The sequence below is a fragment of the Sorex araneus genome, chromosome 1, assembly GCF_027595985.1.
Source record: "Sorex araneus isolate mSorAra2 chromosome 1, mSorAra2.pri, whole genome shotgun sequence".
NCBI lineage: Eukaryota > Metazoa > Chordata > Mammalia > Eulipotyphla > Soricidae > Sorex > Sorex araneus.
Genome location: NC_073302.1, coordinates 184,765,018 through 184,787,508, shown reverse-complemented (window position 1 = coordinate 184,787,508; position 22,491 = coordinate 184,765,018). Strand labels below are relative to the sequence as shown.

The following is a 22,491-nucleotide window of genomic DNA, read 5'->3' as shown; positions in this document are numbered from 1 at the left end:
ATCTGTGGTTCTCAGTGCTTACTCATAGTCTGTGTTCAGGGATCACTCCCGGGGTGCTTGGGGGCCACGTGCTATGCTGGAGATCAAATCTGGATCATCAGTGTGTGTGGCAAGTGCCCAACCCACTGTGCTATCTCTCTGGACTCTAAGTGTTTTCTTTCTTCTTTATTTTATCACACAATTTGAATATTTCTATGTTGTCAAAGAAAAGTGCATATTGTTGAGCTATTATTTATAGTCAGGTTACAAAAGGTGGAGAAAAAGGGAAAAAGAGAAAAGCATCAGAAAGAGGTACTCAAGAGTTTTGTTATTTAGGTGTGAAAGCTGACTAAATATGCATATTAAGTATGCAATTTCTGAAGCCACTACTTAGCTCTGAGCTGGTTTTTAATTAGGTCATCAATCATTCAATATTTATTAAATCTCTACACTTAAGGAACTAGGAGAGAAATCTTGATGAATGGTGTCTAAGAAAGATTCAAAAAAGATGCAAAAGTATGTAAGAAAACCAGCATAAGACTAAAAATTGAACCTGGGGAAAAACAAGTTAAGGGATGTGGAAGGGGGTGACTCCGGTGCAGAAGAGAGATTAAGAAAGGCACAAAGAGTGTCTGAATAGCTGTCACCATGGAGACTACGTTTCATCATGAGTTAGATTGGTACGTAAAGTGTATGGAGAACACGGCCAGCACTCATTACAATCTTGTTCCCTCTTTTCAGGCCGGTTGGAGGTATCTCCCATCCCCTTTGAAATCAGAAGTGGCATTTGGCTCCATGTACCCAGTGGTATTTGAGCAGAGGTAACTGGTGTCCTCTCTGCTCCCAGGTGCAGAAGAAAACATGAAGTTGTGCATGTCCTCTTCTTCCCAAATGTGTGTCAGCCCGGTGGAGCACCCCTCAGCCTAGGTCTCTAATTAGGATGAAATCAGAGCATTTTCTTGTGGCCTGTTGGATGAGGGAGAAATAAAAGTGTATGGTGCTTGGCATTGAGTGTTTCCAAAGCATACGGTTTGCCGTTGTAGCTCACAGAGAATCCCAGGCCTGTGTAGCTCTGGGCTGGGGCAGCAAAGCCCACCTGGACCAGTCTGATCTGAGTGGCTCCTGAAGCTCCCGCACAGTAGGATATCTTCATGGTGGCTTGTTCTGGATGGATTTTAAAAAAAATTCACCAAGTGGCCCATCTAGAAGAAGCTAGCATAATAGCCAAACGTCATGGTGGTGTGTATTTATTAGCCTTACTAAGCTCATTTCCTTTCATAATACGGTGCCAGGAAACCATTTGCACATCTGAAAATTCTCCTGCCCTCCTTCCCTCCCTTAAGACTAAAAATTGAACCTGGGGAAAAACAAAATAAGGGATGTGGAAGGGGGTGACTCCAGTGACTCCTTCCCTCCCTTTCTCCCTCCCTTTCTCCCTCCCTCCCTCCCTTCCTTCCTTCCTTCCTTCCTTCCTTCCTTCCTTCCTTCCTTCCTTCCTTCCTTCCTTCCTTCCTTCCTTCCTTCCTTCCTTCCTTCCTTCCTCCCTTCCTTCCTCCCTTCCTTGTTCCCTTCCTTCCTCCCTCCCTCCCTCCCTCCCTTCCTTCCTTCCTTCCTTCCTTCCTTCCTTCCTTCCTTCCTTCCTTCCTTCCTTCCTTCCTTCCTTCCTTCCTTCCTTCCTTCCTTCCTTCCTTCCCTCCTTTTTTTTTGTATTGGAGCCACATCCTGCAGTGCACAGGGCTTACTCCTGATTCTGTGCTCAGGGATCACTCCTGGCAGGGCTCAAGGGACTATATGGGTCGTTGAGAAATGAATTCACCAGCTGTGAGCAAGGCCAGCTTCCTACCTGCTGTACTACCTCTCTGCTCCCAAGAACCAGCTCTTTCTGACTGGCAACATAGCACTGAGAGCCGCGACCTCTACCTGCCTGGTTACTAAGGGTTAATGCATCCTGACTCTGAGAAGGTTGTGTTATTAAGGGTGGGCCCAGGAACCAAAGAGATTTATGATTTCTAGCTTGTGAGTCACTAAGGATGGGCTCATGCTTCAAGTTTAATCAATAAAAAGATAGTGCTGGCATCTTACAAGGAAGTCACAGCAGCACCTCTGTTTGCTTCAGTAAATGAGATATCACGGATTAGGCCTGTGTCCTGGAGGGTGGGAGCACCGCTTCCTTCATAAACCAGAGTCTGGAGAGGGGGATGCAGAGAGACCATCTACATCAGACAGCCAAGTGTGTTTCTTAGCTAAATGGCTTGAAGTTCAAAAGCCGGAAGTGGGGTCAGAGGGGAGAAAAATCCAGCCTTGGAACAATCGAGGGTTACCCAGGAGAAAAGCTATTTAAATGAAACATCAAGGAGATCCAGATAATCTATCTCCAACCCATGAGGGTGTGTGTGGCTCTTAGCCAAATTCTACATAAGCGAACTTAGGATATCAATGTGGTTTCTCTACCGGGAAGAAGCATTTCCCTTGAGAAGCAAGTAAATGGACTTTCTACTCTGATAGTGTTTGTATCCTTCTGTGTAGTGAATTTTCCAGGGCATGGCTAAATTGAACTCTGAAGGAAATGTCACTTATATCTTTCCAAGGATTTTGATCTGATGTACTGTTTTCTGCACCTGTGTATGTGCTAATGCCATTCTCAATTAAGACGGGTGCACTGGCCCAGGTAAGCATATCACCAGTGTTAATTTATAGATCGAACAGAACATATCTTGTCAGGATGGGCCCGGATTGATTTGTCGTCTTACTTGTTTAGGTGGCTCCATACCTGACGAGGATCTGACACTGCGATTTCTCTTGAGATGAAATCACCAAAGAAAGTCAAACCCCATGTGGGAGGGGCCTGGGTGCTTCTCCGCAGGGAGGCCTGGGGATGCGCATAGGCTCGCTTTGTGTCCCTCAGATGTATACTCCTTGGCGGCCTCGTTTCCTTATGTTGCTTGTTTTTGGGTCACATCCAGGCTCAGGGCTTCTTCCTAGCTCTGTGCTCTGCGCTCAGGAACCATTCCTGCCATCCTCAGGGGTCTCTATGTGGTGCCATGGATCGAGCCCAGGCAGATCAGGTGCAAGTCATTCCTTAACCACTCTGCTACTGCCCCTTCTGATGTCACAGACTCAGCTGCACCTCTCAGTCTCTTTACAAGGAAGACTCCGTGCACAGCCGTTCCTGGGGCCCAGCTTTTGTGCAGCTGTCCCACCTGTCACTCTTGTTTACAATGCAGATGACAATTCCACTGCCCCTGTCGGCCTCCGAGCTAGGCCCATGGGACTGTGTTCTTTCCTTCTCCACCGTGTGTTTGATCTCCCAGTGCACGCACAGGTTTTTAGGGGGAACACAACCACAATCCCCAAAGAACAGGGAGCAACTACAGAAAATTAATCATAGCCGAGAGAAGAAATCGTGGAAACCATACTCCAAATATGCCTTTCCCTAGTGCAATAGGAGAAAGCTAAGATAAGCCAAGCCTCTGGGCAGGAATCCTGCAGGACCGTATGCTAGTCTCGTTTTTTCTCTTCTGCCCTCTTTCCCTGCACCAACTTGGAGGCGGACAGCAGCCCCAGCCTCAGTGAGATGTTACTGCTCGCCAAGGGGGTCTTGCCTTCCCCTAGTGTTCACTGCACCAAAGAGGGCGCCTGTACATGAAATCATCTCCAGCCATGTTCTCTCCATCTCTGAGAGAGCCAGTCGGGAGTAAGATCAAGAGCACGTGGGCCTCCTAAAGTCAGAGTTTCCTGATGTTTCAGTTAAATTCTGCCCTTCCTCCACCTAAAGGTGATACCAGATTACACACAATCAATAAATCACAGGGCCTCCCTGCTGTACTCTCCCTCCAGCCCTTTCATTGATTTATTAGTTCAGACTTCCTGATGAAAAGTTACTTCTAAATCTATGGACTATATATACTGTCACACTGTATCACTGTCATCCCGTTGTTCATCGATTTGCTCGAGCAGGCACCAGTAACGTCTTCATTGTGAGACTTGTTGTTACTGTTTTTGGTATATCGAATACGCCACAGGGAGCTTGCCAGGCTCTGCCATGTGGGTGGGATACTCTCGGTAGCTTGCTGGGCTCTCCGAGAGGGACAGAGGAATCAAACCCGGGTTGGCTGTGTGCGAGACAAACGCCCTACCGCTGTGCTATTGCTCATATTTCCAATGCAGCCACTGATGAACTCTCCATGACTCTGCTCTGATGCCCTGCGATGCATTTCATTTGCGCACTGACCTACTTGTCAGGGAAGAAGAGAAAACAGCAGGTGGAGGAAGAGGCAGCCTCTGGCTTTGCTTCTTGGCCTTCTGTGCCTTTCACTTTTGCATCTGTGCCTTTCACTGTGCCCTTGGCGACAGCCCTTTGCCCTGCAGCTTTCGATTATTTTTTCCCCACACCAGCACTTCCAGTCTATCTGCAGCTGGCTCGCACTTCCCAGTACAATGATCTCTGTTCCAATAATTCGCGTGGTTCCTGTTTCTGATGGATGCACATTCGTAGTTATACTGACTTCAAAATTTTAACCTTTGGGGGCCAGAGAGATAGTTCAGTGGTTAAGGCCTTTGCTTTGCATGCCGCAACCCTACTTTAAATACCTCCACAGTATACCATATGGGGTTCTCTGAGCACCTGCCGGGGGTCGCTCCTGAGCACAGAGCCAGGAATGACTCCTGAGCACCTCCAAATGTGGCCCAATACCACCTTCAAAGAAAAGATTCCTTACCATGTTTCCTGGATAATTTTGAAATGTTTTAAAAAATATTGTTGTGCTTTTGTCAGAATATTTTGAGGTTCAGCCTACAATTGCATAATAGGAAGATCAAACCTCTTCCCCCCAACTTGGATCAAGAAGTTCAAATAGGGGCTGGAGTGATAGCACAGCGGGTTGGGCGTTTGCCTTGCACTCGACCGACCCGGGTTCGAATCCCAGCATCCCATATGGTCCCCTGAGTACTGCCAGGGGTAATTCCTGAGTGCATGAGCCAGGAATGACCCCTGTGCATTGCCGCGTGTGACCCAAAAAGCAAAAATAAATAAATAAATAAAGATTCTGTAAATCTAAAAAAAAAAAGAAGTTCAAATAAACTCAGATGTAAGAAAACAAAGGCTCAGGGAGAGAATACAACAGGCTGGAACATGCGCTTGCACTGAGGAGGCATTGAGATTCCGAGCCCACTTGGTGGGGCCCCAAATAAAAATAATTAAACAAGAGGCAAGGATATAGTGATAGAAATTTTTTCTTGTTTGTTTGAGGCCCTTGGATTGAATTTGGTACAGTGAAAAAAGAAAAAAAAAGAGAGAGAGAAAAAGCAATTTCAAAAACGGTAGCCTGTGGAGGCTGGAAGGCTGAGGCGCCCGCCAGGTTTCTCTATAGGGACTATCGTAACAACATGACAATATCACGTGTATTTCCTCTTCAGGCAATACAAAGAGATAATACAAAGGTCTCAGACTTACCGGTCATGTGCTGCAGTTGCTGGTTCAAATCCCACCACAGCGTGTGGTCCCCAAAGCACCAGATCTCAGGGGTGAGCCTGGGCACCAAGGTGTGTAGCTGCAAACCAAACAGGGCTTCAGGTTCTTCCCTTGCACAAGGTCAATGAAGTTCTATCTCCAGTGCCACATAAGGTCCCCTGGTCCCCAACAATATTGATTGATCATTGTTAGTGCTCAAACCAAGTAAACCAATCAAGTAATTAGAGTAAGAACGAAGGTTGTAGACCACAGGAGTATTATATCAAAGGGAATCTTAAGAAGTAAATCTAAGAGTGTGGTGTGTGTGTCTCTGTGTGTGTTAGGTTCTATAAATATATGTACATATACATATATATATTAGATTCTCCCCAGTATCCAAAAATAGACTTCCTATGAAGCCTCTCAAGCTGAAATGATTTTAAGCAAAGAAGTAATTATCATTAATTTATATGGAAAATTTTGAGCATCTTTAGGTCCTCAAAATAACCTACCACGTCAGCCCCAAGCAGCAGCTAAACTAAGATTCCCACCCGGGAAAAGCGGGCCTCTGGGCGCGCACAGAGTCTGTGGACAAGTGCTCAAGGACAGAGCTGGACAGCGCCTGCGGCTACTCTAGGATGCTGCCTCTGGTGGACTGTGACTAATGTTTCATCCTTTATCATAAAAGCACAAGTATTCGGGCCAGAGAGGTGTAATACAGGGGTTCAGCACTCGCCTTGGATGTGGCCTCTGTGGCTGACCCTGGTTCGAATCCCAGCACAGTCTAAGTCCCCCATCACCGCCAGAGCAGAATCCAGAATAACCCTGAGTACTGTGGTGCTCACCCTAACCCCCTCCTCCCCCAAAGCATAAGTTCTCTTTGATTTTCTCTTGCTTAGTGAAAACTAGTACTATTACAGAGTTTTCTTAAAGGTAAAGTGGAATAATATAAGCTATTGAAAAGTGGGAGATGGGGCTGGAATGATGGCATAGTGGGTAGGGCACGAACTTGCATTTTGGCCAACCAAGGCACAATCCCTGGCATCCCATATGGTCCCCTGGGCACCTTTAGGAGAAATTCCTGTGTGCAGAGCAGGAATAATTTCTGAGTATCATTTGGTGGGCTGGGTGGATGACCCAAAACTGAACAAACAAAAAAGTGGAAGATGCCGGTCTATGATTTATGTATTATATAATTTCTGAAAGACTGGGATCTATCCAAATTACAAATGAAGAAGTCTTTATTTTCAATGAGCAGTAACATGGAAGGAAAATTAGAAGTTCTTTCCTTTCCCCCCCTAATATATATCAAGTACTGAAAATAGACCAGGAACCTTTAAGGAATTAAGAAATACACAGTGAAATGGATAGCAATCTCTACAATTGGTGGGGTTTTAATGTCAGGCACTGGACAGGTGCTGAACAAGGTCAATGGCCAGAATGGGCTCAATGGCATGAATATATTCAAGGCAAACACCATAGATAGGGGGAAGTAGTGTCACTGGAGATGGTGGAGAACTCAAATGCTGTGCCCGGGGAAACCAGATATTTATAGGTACCAGAGGGAAAACGTTTCCATAGTAGAGGAGCCGGCAGTGATTGCAAATAGAAAGATGGAGTCTACCAGAAGTGGTATTTACCTCGCTGAATATAACAGAAAGGGGTGACCTTGCCTCTGTTATCAAATATTCTAAAGACAACCCACTGAAAGCGCTATCATGTTTTTACATAAAACATGCTTTCTTGGAGTCAGGAACAGAAACCTTCTCCAACAAATTCCCAAGGCCCTCATTTTCTCTGCCTCCCAATATTTTCTTGAAGGAGAAGTTGACTGTAACAGATGTTGTGTAAAAACAAGACGCTGAGGCCTCTGACAGAGACTAAAGCTCCCAGGCTCCTGAAAACTTCGACACCCCACATTCTGGCTTTCCTGTCTTTGTGGCCTGGGCTGTGTGTTTAGTTTTGGTGTCAGAATACTTGCCTCATAAGTGAACTACGGTACGTTTATATTTTTCTTCTTTTCAGGCAAGTTTATGCTGATTTGGTGTTAACTTTTCTTTAAATATACCATTGAATGTTTTAGGCCCGGACTTTATTTTTGGTTTTGAGATCTTTAAATAATAAATTAAATTGATGTGATAGCTATAGGACTACCTGTGTGGCCTAGTTCATACTGGGTGAGTGGTAGTATCTGTATTTTCCCCCCATTTTCGAGGGTGGGAAGGGTTGCTCATGGAGAGGAGGGGGTCTTCCTCCAGGGGGCAGGGTCTGATGCCTGGTCTGGCCCAGCCATGCGGCACTGCTCTGGGGGTAGCCTGGTCTCCAGGGACGCACCCGGTGACGGAAACCCTGGCTGGGGTGGGAGCAAGTGGCTGGGGCTACACCCAGCTGTGCTCAGGGGGCACGTAGTGCTGGGGTTCAAACTTGGGTTCCAGTGCCAGCCGAGCAGTGCACCTTGACATGTGGCCCTGGCCATGAGCTCTCTGCCAAGCCTCATAGTTTGCAGTTTTGAAGATCTGATTCATTTCTTCTACGTCGTCAGATTCATGAGTGCAGACTTGTTTGTAGTATTTCACAAGTGCCAACGGTGACTGAGTGCAGGATTTAGGCAGGTACTATCACCTGGGAACAAGCAGGCAACACCTATTTGATATCTATCTATCTGTCTAATGACATATATCATAATATATGCACCATTTATTAACAAAATTTCTAATGAGAAGTCACTTCTACATCTATGAATGACACATATATATGCTTAAGGCCCTTCTCCACACGTTCGGATGAGCTTCACACATGAAGGAACTGGCAGAGGAACCCAGGTGTGTGGGACCCGGGGCTGAGATCTCCAAGCCTGCACGGATCGGGTTTGGGCCTTTTCTGCCCAGATGCCCCATTTTCCAGTAGCTAGGCAGTCATACCCACAAACTGGCCCCCGGCACCGTGTAATCCCATCAACAGCCAATATCCAGAGACTATGAAACCAAGCTCCCAGAAGCTCGTGGCCACAAAGTGAAATCTTTTTTTTTTTTTATTTATTTTATTAAATCACCGTGTGGAAGATTACAATGCTTTCGGGCTTAGGTCTCAGTTATACAATGTTGAAACAACCATCCCTTCACCAGTGCCCATATACCACCACCAAAAAAAAAAAAAAAAACCCCACACAGTACACCTCCCATCCCGCCCCTCCACCCCCTACCTTATAACTGATAAGTTTCATTTTACATTCTGTTTACTTTGGTTACATTCAATATTTCAACACAAACCTCACTATTGTTGTTAGGAGTACCCCACTAGATTCAGACCTACTGTGAAGACAAATAAGGTTGAATTTCTGTACTTTAACAAAGTGAAATCTTATAGCCTAGTTCTCCCTCTCGGAGAACCTGGCAAGCTACCGAGAGTTTCCTGCCTGCACAGCAGTGCCTAGCAAGCTCCCTGTGGTGTATTCGATATGCCAAATACAGTAACAATGATGGGTCTCATTCCCCTGTCCCTGAAAGAGCCTCCACTGCGGCACCGTTGGGAAGGACAAGTAAAGAGAGGCTGCTAAAATCTTAGGGCTAGGATGAATGGAGACATTACTGAGACCACTGAGATCACTCGAGAAAATTGACTATCAATGGGATGATGATGATGATGATGATATATTTAATACACCTAGATTTATATTTAGATTTATATTTAGGGCTGGAGCGATAGCAGAGCAGGTAGGGCAGTTGTCCGGCACATGGCTAACTGGGGTTCAGTTCCTCTGTCCCTCTCGAGAGCCCGGCAAGCTACCGAGAGTTTCCCTCCCGCATGGCAGAGCTTGGCAAGCTACCCGTGGCGTACTTGATATGCCACAAACAGTAACAACAAGTCTCACAATGGAGACATTACTGGGGCCCACTCGAGCAAATAGATGAGCAACAGGATGACAGTGACAGTGACAGATTTATATTAAATTAAATATTTGTATTTCAAAATAAAGCTTTTTAAGAGTTGGCATGAATGGCCAACAAAATGCAATGAAAAATAAAAATCGGTTCTTAGACCATGTTTCTTTTTTGTTTTAAATTTTATTTTTTAATGAATCATCATGAGATACAGTTATAGATTTGCAAACTTTCGTGTTTACATTTCAGTCATACACTGTTCGAGTGAAAATGTGGAACGCTTTACGAATTTGCATGTCATCTTTGCACAGGGGCCAAGCTAATCTTCTCTGTATCATTCCAATTTTAGTATATGTGCTGCAGAAGCAAGCACGACCATGTGTTTTGTATTGGGCCATACCAGTGATGCTCAGGCATTACATTATAATACCCTCTGCCTTTGTGGAGTTGAATTTTTTATAGTCTGTAGGGCCTGTGGTGATGCGCTCTGCTCCTTTGGATGGAAGTTCTGCAGCCACTGGCATTCTTTTTCTGTTCTAGTGTGTCCTTTATTTCTTACTGCTTTCATGATTATTTTTTTCTCTTCTTTCAAGACTTGTTCTCTGCTTTATGTTTTCAGAAGTTTGAGTTTGGTATGTCTCAGTGTTTCTTTGGTTTATTTCCTTGGGGAATCGTCTAGGCAGGTGTCTTTTGCCAAATTTGGATCGATTTCAGCCAGAATTTCTTTAAGTACTCTGCCCTACCCTCTCTCTTCTACTTTCAACATTCATTTATTCCAGTATAATGACATAAATATTAAATCTTTCACACTCTGTTGCAGTCCTTGACATTTTTTTCACCAGTGCATTTTTCTCTGTTAATTAGCCTTGGTAATTTCTAGTGTTTTGTCTTCCAACTCACCAATTCTTGTCCTGTCAACCCCACGATGCTGTGGTGCCTGTACTGAGTCCTCCACTCCTGCATCCTTGTAGGAGCCTCACTCAGCAGTGCAGGGAGCAGACTCAGGGCCAGAGCACTGTGGGGTGAATAGTGCAGTGCTTGGCCCAGCACTGCAGTGCTCAGACCTGGTGTGCTGCCCAGGGCTCTCTGGCAGTGCTCAGAAGACTGTGTGGTGCCAGGGACTGAACAGAGACTGAACAAGGATCTTTCAGACCGAGTGTTTGCTCCACTCCTTTAAGCCATGGATTAGCCCTAATATTGTACTTAATTATTATTATTATTTATGGCTATGGGCTGGAGAAATAGCACAGTGGGTAGGGTGTTTGCCTTGCATGCAGCCAACCCGGGTTTGATTCCTCTGACCCTCTCAGAGAGCCTGGCAAGCTACCGAGAGTATCTCGCCCGCAAGGTAGAGCCTGGCAAGCTACCTGTGTCATATTCGATATGCCAAAAACAGTAACTAGAAGTTTCACAATGGAGACATTACTGGTGCCCTCTTGAGCAAATCGATGAACAACGGGATGACAGTGACAGTGACAGATTTATGGCTATAGTTGACAGTGCTCAGGACTCATACCGGCTTAGTGCTCAGGGATCACTTCTGGCAGGCTTAGGGAACCATTTGGGATGCTGGGTCAGCACTTGCAAAGCAACTGCCCTACCTGCTGTACTATCTCTCCAGCCCACCTAATACTGTGTTTTATAGCTCTAAAATCTTTATTACATTCCTCTAGTAGTACTTTTTTCTTTTTTTCCTTTTTTGCTGAGATTTTAGATTTTTTTCTTTGAAATTTTCTGTGTTTTTGTTCCTTTCAAGCTGTTTGTAATTGCTCATTGAAGCATTTTTATGCTGGCACACTGGTAGTCTCATCACAGAATTCTGTTATCTGTATCAGCTCAGTGTTGGTAGATTTTTAAAAAACCCTCAATACAGCTGGTTTCCTTTGATGTCAGTGGCATCAAGGAAGAACCGTCTGCTTACTCACAGGGGACGTTACATGCCTATGCCTCCACTTAGCCTTTGTTGGCACCAAGGTAGGTAAGTTCCCCACGATTGCTGGGCTAGGAGTGCGGTCAGGACCCTTCAGCTCTCCTGAAGAATGCAGCGCCTACAGAGCCCGCCGGGAGTAGACGGTTAAAGGGACTCAGGCAAGGGAGCTCGCTCACTGGTCAGCTCTGCATACTCTGCACATGCCAAGACTCGAGATCAAGTTCCAGTACGGATCACTCCCTAGCACTACTGGGTAGAGCCCCCACCCCACCCCTGCACCCCATCCCAGCACCACTCAGCTAAGCATTGACTTACCCAACCCAGTTCGTTGAGTATTGACAGGAAAATTCCTTGGGATGCTGAGCACTGCTTGGGAGCACTCATCCACCCCAGAACAGACTCACTGCTGCTCCCCAGATCATTACATTGGCCTTCCCCAGTGGAACCTGGGAGGGGTGCCTTGTTTCTGCCAGGTGAGTCCAGGTATCTGCGTGGTCTCCACACCCCCCACAGCAGGGTGACTGCTGCTTCCTCCTTTTCTCTAGTAACACCCGGGTTATAGATGTTGGGACATCTACCTCCTCATACGAGTGGAAGTCTAGACTCCCCACATGTGCTGGGGAGAATATTTCATTTTTGTTTACTTTTTGGTTTGAGGACCACACTCAGTGGTGTTTAGGGCTTACTCCTGGCTGTGTGTTCAGGGGTCACTCCTGGTGGGGCTCAGGGGACCATCTGTGGTACAGGGGACTGTACCTGGGTCAACTGTGTGCAAGCAAGTACTATCACTATAGCCTCAATATTTCAAATATTTGTTTGAGGGAAAGAGAGATAGTATTGGGGCTAAGACATTTATCTTTCAAGCAACCAACTGTGTTTGATCTTGGTACCACTGTGTCTTTTTGTGTGGGGGGAGGGAAGGGTTTCAATGTCCCCAGCCTGTCTACCTTTTTCTCTACACAACCTTCTCATATTTGTTTCGTAATTAGTGTTCAAGATACTTTGTGGTTGGGATACAGAAAAGAATGTCAGCAACATCTTCGCAGAAGCATAGTCACCACACTTCAGTTTCAACATGGCAAAAGCAAATCTGTCATCACAGTTTTGCACAACAGGGCACAAAACACAAGGTCTGATATCTTAGTTTTATTTTCAATTATATTCTGATGCTTCTTCATACCAGCTCTTAAAAGCTCTATTTTAAGAACATTCGTAGAATATTTCATTGTGGTTCTGGCCCAGAGAGAGATGTAGACTTTTTCCTTAACACTTTTGATGTTTCCATTCCAGCCAGGGAACCCCACACCTCCTGGCATCTCCCTACATCCTCCTCCTCCTCCAGCCCCCAAGAGAGACACACTGAGGAGTGAGCATCACTGTTGCCTTTCCTTAAATGTATCGTGTAAGATAGTGCACCTGAAGGATCCCTCCATTAGTGGGTTTCTAATAAAGTATTACAATTAATGTCCTTATATATCTTATTTTATTACAGTGATTTTAGTAGATAGTTAGAGAACACAATACACAGCGACTGTGTCGTACAGTTATTCTCAGAGTCTCTCTGGGAATTCACTAAAACCACCATACTTTTTTCCAGGTGGCAGCAGAAGGAAAATCATAGGACTCCAATAAATCAGAATCTGATGTGTATTTCCATTTCATAGACCGGTAAGTAATATCTTGATGGCACTAACCACAGTTCTTGTTTCTGCTGGCTGGAAGTACTTTTTTAGTTCTCCAAATAATTCTTGGTTTTTGAGGTGGTGAGGTTCAGTGTCTGGGGCCAAAGCCCAGCCTAGTGCCTTGTTTTTTTTTAGAGTTGACTTGGCTAACATTTTCTTTGACTGAAATAAGACCTGAGTGTTGTAGAGGGAAGTTGGAGCTGGTTGGGTGGGCAGACCTTAGGACTAAATTTTATTTTCACTTTTCCCAGGAGAAAAATGATTGGTAAATATTGATATGCAAACACAATGTTCTTACATTGTGTGAAACACTCTTTTGGGTAAAGCTCTTCTCTTTTTTAATTCACTGTATCACTGTCATCCCGTTGTTTGTTGATTTACTTGAGCGAGCACCAGTAACGTCTCTATTACACTCAGTCCTGAGATTTTAGCAGCCTCTCCTTACTCATCTTTCCCAATAATTGGAGGCTCCTTCAGGGTCAGGGGGATGAGATCTATCATTACTGGTTTTGGCATATCAAATACGCCACAGGGAGCTTGCCAGGCTCTGCTCGTGTGGGCCGGCTACTTTTGGTAGCTTGCTGGGCTTTCCCAGAGGGATGTGTGTGTGTGTGTGTGTGTGTGTGTGTAGTACTGCACAGACTCTGGAGCATTATTAAGTGTTCAGGCATGTTCAGGCATGACCCCAGAGCTCCTGGGCACCACTGGTACTGGCCAAAGAACCCCAGGCAGTTCCTTGACTGCAAGCGCTGAGCACCCTGTCAGTCTCGGGCTCTGCACGCCCTGTGCAAAACCATCGGCATGCAGAGGTGAGTATATTGCTGGGGAACCCTCAACCCCCTGAACACTGCCTGGGAGACCTCCAAAAACAAGACAGAACAAAACCTACAAAATGCATTTAATGTTTTATGTTCAGGGAAAGACTTTTATTTTTATTTATTTATTTTTGATTGCTTTATTTCTAGGCCATACCTGGCAATGCTCTGAGGTTACTCCTGGCTCTGTACTCAGGTATAACTCCGGGCAGCCCACAGGGACCATATGGGACACCAGGGATCAAACCCAGATCAGCTGCATCCAAGGCAAGCACCTGACCCACTATACTATCTCTCTGGCCTGGAAAAGGGTCTTTTAAAAATTAATTAAAGTTGGGGTGGTGGGAGGGAAACTGGGGACGTGGGGGTGGGAACTGTACCTGGTGGAGGGATAGGTGTTGGAACATTGTATGACTGAAACCCAATCACAAACAGTTTTGTAGTGTTCTATCTCACAGTGATTCAATTTTTTAAAATAGTTGCTTAAAGCTTTAAAATCTGAGAGACAAAAACAAGGAACTAAGAAAATTGACTTTCGGCTTTAATCGGAAATACTAGAGTATGTTTTTAAGCCTGAGGTTGCTTTACAAAGAATTAGTATTATAATGAGTCACTGAAAGAGAGATAACGTGCTAGAATGGAGCCCCGGGCCTCACGTGGGCGAGCCCAGGCTCTCCAAATATCAGTTTTAGGTCTGGGAGGCAAGGGAGCCCCAAGTGGTGCTGAGGTCCCCGGGAGTGGGCTGAGGGGAGACCCATGTCGTAGCAGGAGTGAGCTGCAGACTTTTGCGTACCAACTCTGCAGGCCACTTCTCTGGGCCATCTCTCCCTGGACCAGTTGTGTTGGTTCTGTTTGGGGTCACACCTGGCTGTGCCCAGGAATCTGGTGCTGATGATCAGAACTTGGGCCTCTGGCAGGCAAAGCAGCGCCTAAGTAATTGATGTTCCCTCTAGACCCCAACTTTTTTTTTTAATAACAATCAGATACTGAGAGTATCTCGCCCACACGGCAGAGCCTGGCAATCTCCCCATGGTGTATTTGATATGGCAAAAACAGTAACAACAAGTCTCACAATGGAGACGTTACTGGTGCTTGCTCAAGCAAATCGATGAGCAAAGGGATGACAGTGCTACAGTGATGCAGAATAACAATCAGCAGAAGGTAAGGGGAAAATATTTCATTTCTAATGGCACCTTTCTGGCTTAACCAAAGTTATTTCCACACTGGCTTTTCTCTCCACTGTAATGTTTTGAAGCAATAATGCTTCCTAGGGCTGGAGTACTGCCAAGAGGGCGCTTGTCTTGCATGGGGCCCACCTGGAGTTCCATCCTGGTGCCCTTTATGGTCCCCTGAGCACTGCCAGGAGTAATTACTGACTGTGGAGCCAGGAGTAACCCCTGTGCATTGGAAGGTATGGCTCCTCCAAAGAAAATCCAATTGTGTTTCCTGAAAAAAGAAGAAAGGAACAGATAGAGGCAAGTGACATTTTTGGTTTTTTTTTAGTTTGGAGCCGCACCTGACAGTGTGCAAGGCTAGAGCCCTACCCCCTGTACTACCTCTCCAGCCCTCCAGACAAGTGACTTTTTAATACTTTCCTAGATGAAAAGTATTAAAAGTATTATTATGTCTTTTTATTTTCCTTTTTGGGTCACACCGGCAATGCACAGGGGTTATCAGGGGTTACTCCTGGCTCATGCACTCAGGAATTACTCCTGGCGGTGCTCGGGGGGGACTATATGGGATGCTGGGAGTTGAACCTGGGTCGGCTGCGTGCAAGGCAAACGCCCTACCTGCTGAGCTATGGCTCCAGCCCCTTATTTTGTCTTATAGGAATGGAGCCATAGCACAGCAGGTGGGGCGTTTGCCTTGCACACGGCCAACCCGGGTTTGATTTCTCCATCCCTCTTGGAGAGACTGGCAAGCTACTGAGAGTATCCTGCCCACATGGCAGAGCCTGGCAAGTTCCCCATGTCATATTTGATATGCCAGAAACAGTAACAACAAGTCTCACATTGGAGACGTTACTGGTGCCCACTGTATGACTTGTTGCCTACTGTCTGAACTCCATCAAATATGGTGTGGTAATTATGGAAAATGGGTAGGAAGTGTCTTGTAATGTGTCCGGAAAGCGTCCTGCGGTGTGGCAGTGTTGGGTAGTGGAGGTGGGCTGCTGAGGCTGGGTCCCTCGGGGCAGGGAGGGTTCTCACCTGCTCTCCTCTGGGCGCCCGGAGTGGAGTGAAAACAGCCTGGCGGGGAGTCCCCTCTACTTTAATAGAGACATAAAAAGATAAGCCAACTAAATCTCTAGATTTAATGTTCTCACTGGTAGTGGACAACTTTTTGGTAAGGGATCAGAATCCACTGTGATAGAGAACAGTTAATTATGATGCCTTCATTTCAGTGGCTTCACGGAGGAGACGCTGGGACCTGTATGTGGCTAGATGTGTTAAGGCTCCATGGAGAGGAATCTCCAAATTTCTCATCAACCAAGTGGAATGAAGTTTTATGAATGTGGACACCAGTTGTCTGGCATTCCAGGTCCTGCTTTCCCAGATTACAGCATCTTCAGAGGATCACAGGAAGAGCATATGTGATGCCCAAGTACAGGAGTTCCTTGAGTCAGCCTGGCTTTGCTCTCTGGGCTCTAGCATGAGAAAGGCAGATAATAGCTTTCCTGGAAGTCAGAACTTGAAGGATCCCAAGAGGGACTAAAAACTACAGGCTGTTGCAAGGAGCAGGTGAGAATCTTTCTTTGTTTGGGGACCATATCCAGTGGTGCTCATGGCTTTCTCCTGGTTCTGTGCTCAGGGATCACACCTGGCAGTGTTCTGGGGAGCACAGAGCTTGCTAGGGATTGAACTCCTGCTTTATTACTCCCCACATTTCAATTCCAGAGGAGGAAACTCCCCCTCCCCTCTTGGTAGCTCTCCTTCATCCTCCTCATCCTCCCTAGGAAAGACTAAGAGTGAGCATCCTGCTGCCTTTAGCGGTTTCCCTTCCCTCTGGAGGGAGAGGGGTCAGTAGTGTTTGTCCTAAAGCCCAAAACTCACCCAGCTCTGCTGCTGCAGTGGGGATGTCTCTCTTAGTCCTGCGGAGACTGCGGAGATGCGTGATCTGAGTCTGGGATTTAAACCATGGGTCCCGTGTTCACGACTCCCTGAGCTCTGTCCAACAGATCAGCTTCTCATGGCTGTCTTAGTTTTCAGTTTATTTGAAAGGAGCCCCACCATTCGCCTCTGGCTCTATAAGAACTCTAGAAGAAACCTCTCTCTCTTCTCTTCATTTACGGACGAGGACCCGAAGACTCAAGAAGACTAAAACTTCATTCAGCAAAGCCCAGGTGCTCACTTTTGAATTTTCAAGTCTAGGTACTGTGAGGCACATTTGAAATTTTTTTTTTTTTTTGCTTTTTGGGTCACATCCGGTGTTGCACAGGGGTTACTCCTGGCTCATGCACTCAGGAATTACTTCTGGCGGTGCTCAGGGGACCATATGGGATGCTGGGAATTGAACCCAGGTCGGCTGTGTGCAAGGCAAATGCCCTGCCCGCTGTGCTATTGCTCCAGCCCCCCACATTTGAAATTCTAAACCAGGAAAGTTTTGGTCAACTACATGGCGATCTACTGTCAGAGCAGGAGCTGAGAGACAGTTTCTCCATGGGTGCTCACTCCATTTTGTATTTCTTCTCTTCTCTCTCCTCTTGAGACTTACATAATTGAAGGGTGGATTTTTCTATGTGAACTATGGGATTAAGTTGCATTTGTCCTATGAAATATAGTTCTGGAAACACAGACCTCAGTTCCTGACCAAGGGTCTCTCCTCAGAGACCCTTTGTCCTTAGCAAATTGTATGTTGAGAAATTAATTTTCTGGAGGTTGGGGCCAGAAGCCTCCAGGTTGGTAGGAAGTCCCATTTATAATAGTTCCAAATTGCTCAGCATACACACTCCCAATATGGCTTCTGTCCACTTAGAAATTATTTGGAAGTCTGCAACAGTCCTGAAAATTAACCAAACACTGCTCAAAAGCCAAATAAAAGCTGGGCTAGCCTGAGCTAGCAGGCCCAGCTCGATCTTCTCAGTTACAGAGAATATCCCAACATTACCGGCACTGATTTAGGGGAGTGGACAGGTCCTAAGCAAAGGAACTGATGAAGGAGATGGAGAAAGAGGAGCAATGAGTGGGGGAGGGGAGGAAGAGGAAGGGAAGGGCAGAGAGAGTGGGAGAGGGGAAGAAAGAGAGAGGCAGAGAAAAGGGGTGAGAAGGGACAAGAAGAAAGAGAGGGCCTTTCTCCTCTTCTTCCTCCTTTTTTTCCCCACTCTTGCTCTCTTTCCTCCTCCTCCTCCTCCAGCCCTGTACTCATCTTCTCTTACTTTTCAGGCTTGATACTATTTGGAGACGTCAAGGATTTTTCTCTTATCCTGTACTTACCACTTTGTTCTCTCGGATGAGCTTGGGTCATAATGCGGCAATACACAACAGGGTTGTGAAAGATCATTTCTCTGCGTGTCCTTGCTAAATGCCTTCGCCTCCAAGAGAGATGCGTTCCTTGGCAGAGACAGAGGCTGGGCTCAGGGCCAGAGAGATAGGACAGCGAGTGGGGGCTGACTGGGTTTGATCCACATCCCTGCGTGGGTCCCCAGAGCCCTGACACCAGTGACCCGAGAGCTCTGGTGGGTATGGACCTCCCCCCAAAACCACAACGGCAGTGACTCTCCGGAGTAGGAAAGAAGAGAGCGAAGTGTACCTGGAGGCAGTGGCTCCCAGCTCGGAGTGATGGGAAAGCTCCGGGACCCTAAAAAAGACCAGTGACCTGCTGATGCTCGGCCCGGGCCTGGTCCCCGCAGAGTCTGACGGGCCTGCAGTGGGAGGCGCCCCGTGCAGGAGCGCCGCATGCCCATCCAGGGACTCGCTGTGTGCCGCAGCCAGTGGCTGGACCCGGCGGCTCTGGGAAAAGACACCCCAAGCCTCGCCGAGGCCGGCCTTCCCTGCGCACCCAGGCCTGGCAACCCCAGGGGCGCGGGGCACTGGGGCGCGGGGCACGACCCACCAGACAGGCGCAGGGGACACTCCACACAGCCAAGCCGAAGAAAGGCTGGGTCCATCTCCCCAAGCCTCTCTCTCTGTCCTATCTCCGCTCTGCTGTCCAGGGCTGACCCCGCAGGCAGAGACAGCTGGCGGCTGGGTCTGGCCAGGCCAGGAGGCAGGAGGGGAGGGTCTCGGCGTCTCCCAGTTTCTTGGCTCCCGGTCCCATCCCCTGCGCCTTTCCCAAGCTGCTTCCCCTCGCTGGGCCTCGCCACCCCCCGACCAGTGCTTGCTGATTTCCAGGGGCATCACCCTCGCCCTTTGATTTTGAGCTCTTTCATGACGCCCCACCCCCACCCCCTGCCGTCTATGTCGGTCCTGGTCTCTGCTGATGTGTTTTGGCAGCTCCTTTCCCTTGTTAGCACCTCTTTGCTGGACCCAAATGGGTTTATAGAAAGAAGCTGGATTCCTTGCACACTTGCTGTTTGTTTGCTTTGGGTGTTTCGAGCCACACTTGGCAGTGCTCAGGGCTTACTCCTTATTCTGCACTTAAGAGATCCCTCCAGGTCAAGCGTTGGGGACCATATAGGGTGCCGGGGGATAGGACCCAGGTGGGCCGTGTGCGAGGCAATTGCCCTACCCACTGTTCTATTGCTCCAGCGCCAGGCATTTGCTTTATTATAGCCTCTGTGCTGTAACCAGGTTTTTCTGCCCAGCTCTCTCAAGCAGGCTTTTGACCTAAAAAAAAAAATCCACATAAAATTCCTCCTCACCACCTTTTAAAATGATTCCGTGGGGAGGAAGCACAGCTTGCCACAAAGATTGCTACCGGGGGCATTGCAGATGGAATGTGGCGGTCCTGAGACTTGGAGACCTTTTAGATCATGTTTATTCTATTTTGACGCCTCATTTTTAGAAACATTCCTTTTTCTCTATAGGTGGACCTATGTTCATAGAACAGATGAGAGCTCGTGAGGAGACTTTTGCATCATTTTCACCTCCAACACCTCCTGAGCACCGCCTTGCAGTCTAGGGAGTCACCTCCAATTTGAATTCAGCCTCAGATGTCATAGGCTCATCACGGAGGGACCACACATAAAGCTCTTATCAGTCACGAGTTGCTTGCTCAATTGGTTCATTATCAGAGACCCACCAAGAATTGAAGGCAGTTCTGAAGGGGTGAGGCGTCAGGGCGGGGCGTGGAGCTCGAAGCTCAGCCCGTAGGTGGGGGGGGCACCATGCTCCATCACAGGCCTGGCCCAGAGCCCCCATCAACTCAAGGGCAAAGCAGACGTTTATTGCTTTTGTGGAGTGAACAGTGCCAGGTACTCAGAGCAAAGGGCAAGTACAAGAGCTACTTTTTATGAGATTGTTCAAGGATACTAAATGAAACCAAGTTTCTTCAATATCTTTTGTTTGGTTTTGGTTTTGGTCGTTTGGGTGACAACCGGCTGTGCTCAGGGCTTCCTTCTGGTTCTGCATTCAGAGATCACTCTGGCGGGCTTGGGGACTGTTTGGGGTGTTGGGGAGTTGAACTCGACATGGCAAGGCAAATGCCCGATTTGCTGCACTATTGCTCTGGCTTGAAACTAAGTTTCTGAATAATCATTGTTGTGGGGGGTGGTTTTTAAGAGAATGACCATTAGTTAGAACATGATCGTGTCAAGCAGATGCAAATTGAAATAACTCAGTGTGCTGTTTTAAGAACTGATATTCTCCAAGTTTGTTTATTTATTCATTTAATGCATACTATAATATGCTAAATTCTGCATTTGAGAAGCTGCATACTTGGAAAGTTGAAATAAAAGAATTTGTTTTCTAAATTTGTTCTTTCGAGAATGTCAAAAGTTTTTGTCTCCCTCTACCTTACCCTACTTACTTCAGGACACAGAGGAATCAGTGTGTCCTGCCTGAGGACAGGCCCAGTGTGGCTTGTCTCTGCCTTCACATTAGCTGGGGCTGTATTGGCTCTGAGACATGTCTGAAGCTAGATTTATTCCAGGTTGTATGTCTCTATTCCAACTTGATGCCTGTTGTGCTCAGATATAGCGTCTTGTTAAAAACAAGGAGAAATTCTCTTGGATTGAGACAATACATAAATTAGCACCCTTTATAAGACAGCTCTGATATTCTGTTGCCTAGGTTCAAAATCAGCTCAGTCCCCAACATGTTACACCCCTTAATAATGAGGAAGTGAAACTTTCTGCTGTTTTGTTCCTTCACGGAATTGCTGAGAGATATAACCTGGAAATGTAGATGAGAAGGCCTGACACAAAGTGGGGTAAACAGAAGCAGCTAATACTCTTATTAATTTTATTACTGTATTGATTGGTTTGGCAGGATGGATAGGATGAATTGAGAATAGAAAAGCTTGATCAAATAGATGTTTTCGTTCTTGTGTTTGGACCACACCCAGCTTGCTCAGGGCTGCCTCCTGGCTCTGCACTCTGGTGTCACTCCTGATGGGCTGGAGAGACTGTATGGGTTGCCAGGATGGAACCCAGGTTGGTCACATGCAAGACAAGTACCCACTGTAATATCAGTCCATCCTGAAAATTGTTTCTTTTGAGGAATTTGGATCACACGCAGCCCACTCAGGGTCACTCCTGGTGGTGCCGTGGTGGGGTGGGGTGGGGATTGTCTGTGCTGCTGGGGGTCGAACTAGTTCAGCCCCGAGCAAGACAAGTTCCTTATCAGCTGCTGTATCTCTGGTCCCTCAAAGGAAATTATTCCTTACAAGAATGGAAAAGATCAAGCTGGCAGATTCAAGAGCAGCTAATCCAATCATAATCTGAATGTTCTTTCACACATCCACCCCTTACTAGATATCTAGCGGTTTTCAAAGATTGTAAACTTAGAAAACTGTGTCTTCATTGCTACAGCTCAGTGTGGATAACTTTCAGCAGAGACACATACGGTAAGCGCCACAAAATCACTTAACTGTGGAAGCCCAAGTGAGGCCAGGCCTATGAGTTCAAGGACTTAGGTGTTGGGGTGTGTGTGTGTGTGTGTGTGTGTGTGTGTGTGTGTGCGCGCGCGTGCATGTGTGCCAGCACCTGTGTTTCCCTGGAAGGGTAGTTCAGTTGGAATGGTGTGTTTCTTGTGGAGTGGATGAACAGTGTGTGTTTCAGCTAGAGCACGTGTTTTCATTTGGAGTGGACTGTGCAAGATGCCTCACTTGGAGTAGGGTGTATTTTTCAGTTGGAGTAGGGTGTACTTTTTAGTTGGAGTAGGGTGTGTTTCATCTGGAGTGGGATGTCTGCTCCTTTAGAGCGGGGCCGTGTAAGGGTGTTTGCGTGGACATGTGCTTCCTTTACAGTGTGCTGCGTGGTCACGTGCTTCCTTGGGCGTGGAGTGCGGTTCATTTGGAGTGGGGTGTGCGTGCATGCTGATTCAGGTGGAGTGGCGTGCGTGTGATCCCGCGTTTCGGTTGGAGTGGGGTGTGTCTGGCCACGTGTTTTTCAGTTGGGGGTGTGTTTCAGTTGGACTGGGGTGCCTGTTCATTCGGAGCAGGCTCTGCGGGTGCGTCATCCTGCGTCTTTCAGCCGGAGTGGGGCGTGTGTCTCCCTTGGAGGGCGGGGGGGCGGGGGCCGCGTCTCCTCAGGAGTGGGGTGCGCGCGTGTTTCGGTTGGAGGGGTGCGCGCGCGCGTGTCGGTTGGCGCGGGGTGCGCGTGTGCGCGCTCCCGAGGCCTTCCAGCGGCGGCCACCGCCCGGGCGCGCGGGGGGCGGGC

At 47.1% G+C, this 22,491-nt stretch overlaps 1 non-coding gene across 1 annotated transcript; it reads right to left on the bottom strand.

The window, feature by feature from the left end:
- Positions 1-9,575: 9,575 nt before the first annotated feature.
- LOC129401326 (U6 spliceosomal RNA) lies at positions 9,576-9,682 on the bottom strand. Its single transcript, XR_008628257.1, has one exon. It is a non-coding gene; the product is annotated as a U6 spliceosomal RNA (small nuclear RNA).
- Positions 9,683-22,491: the final 12,809 nt, after the last annotated feature.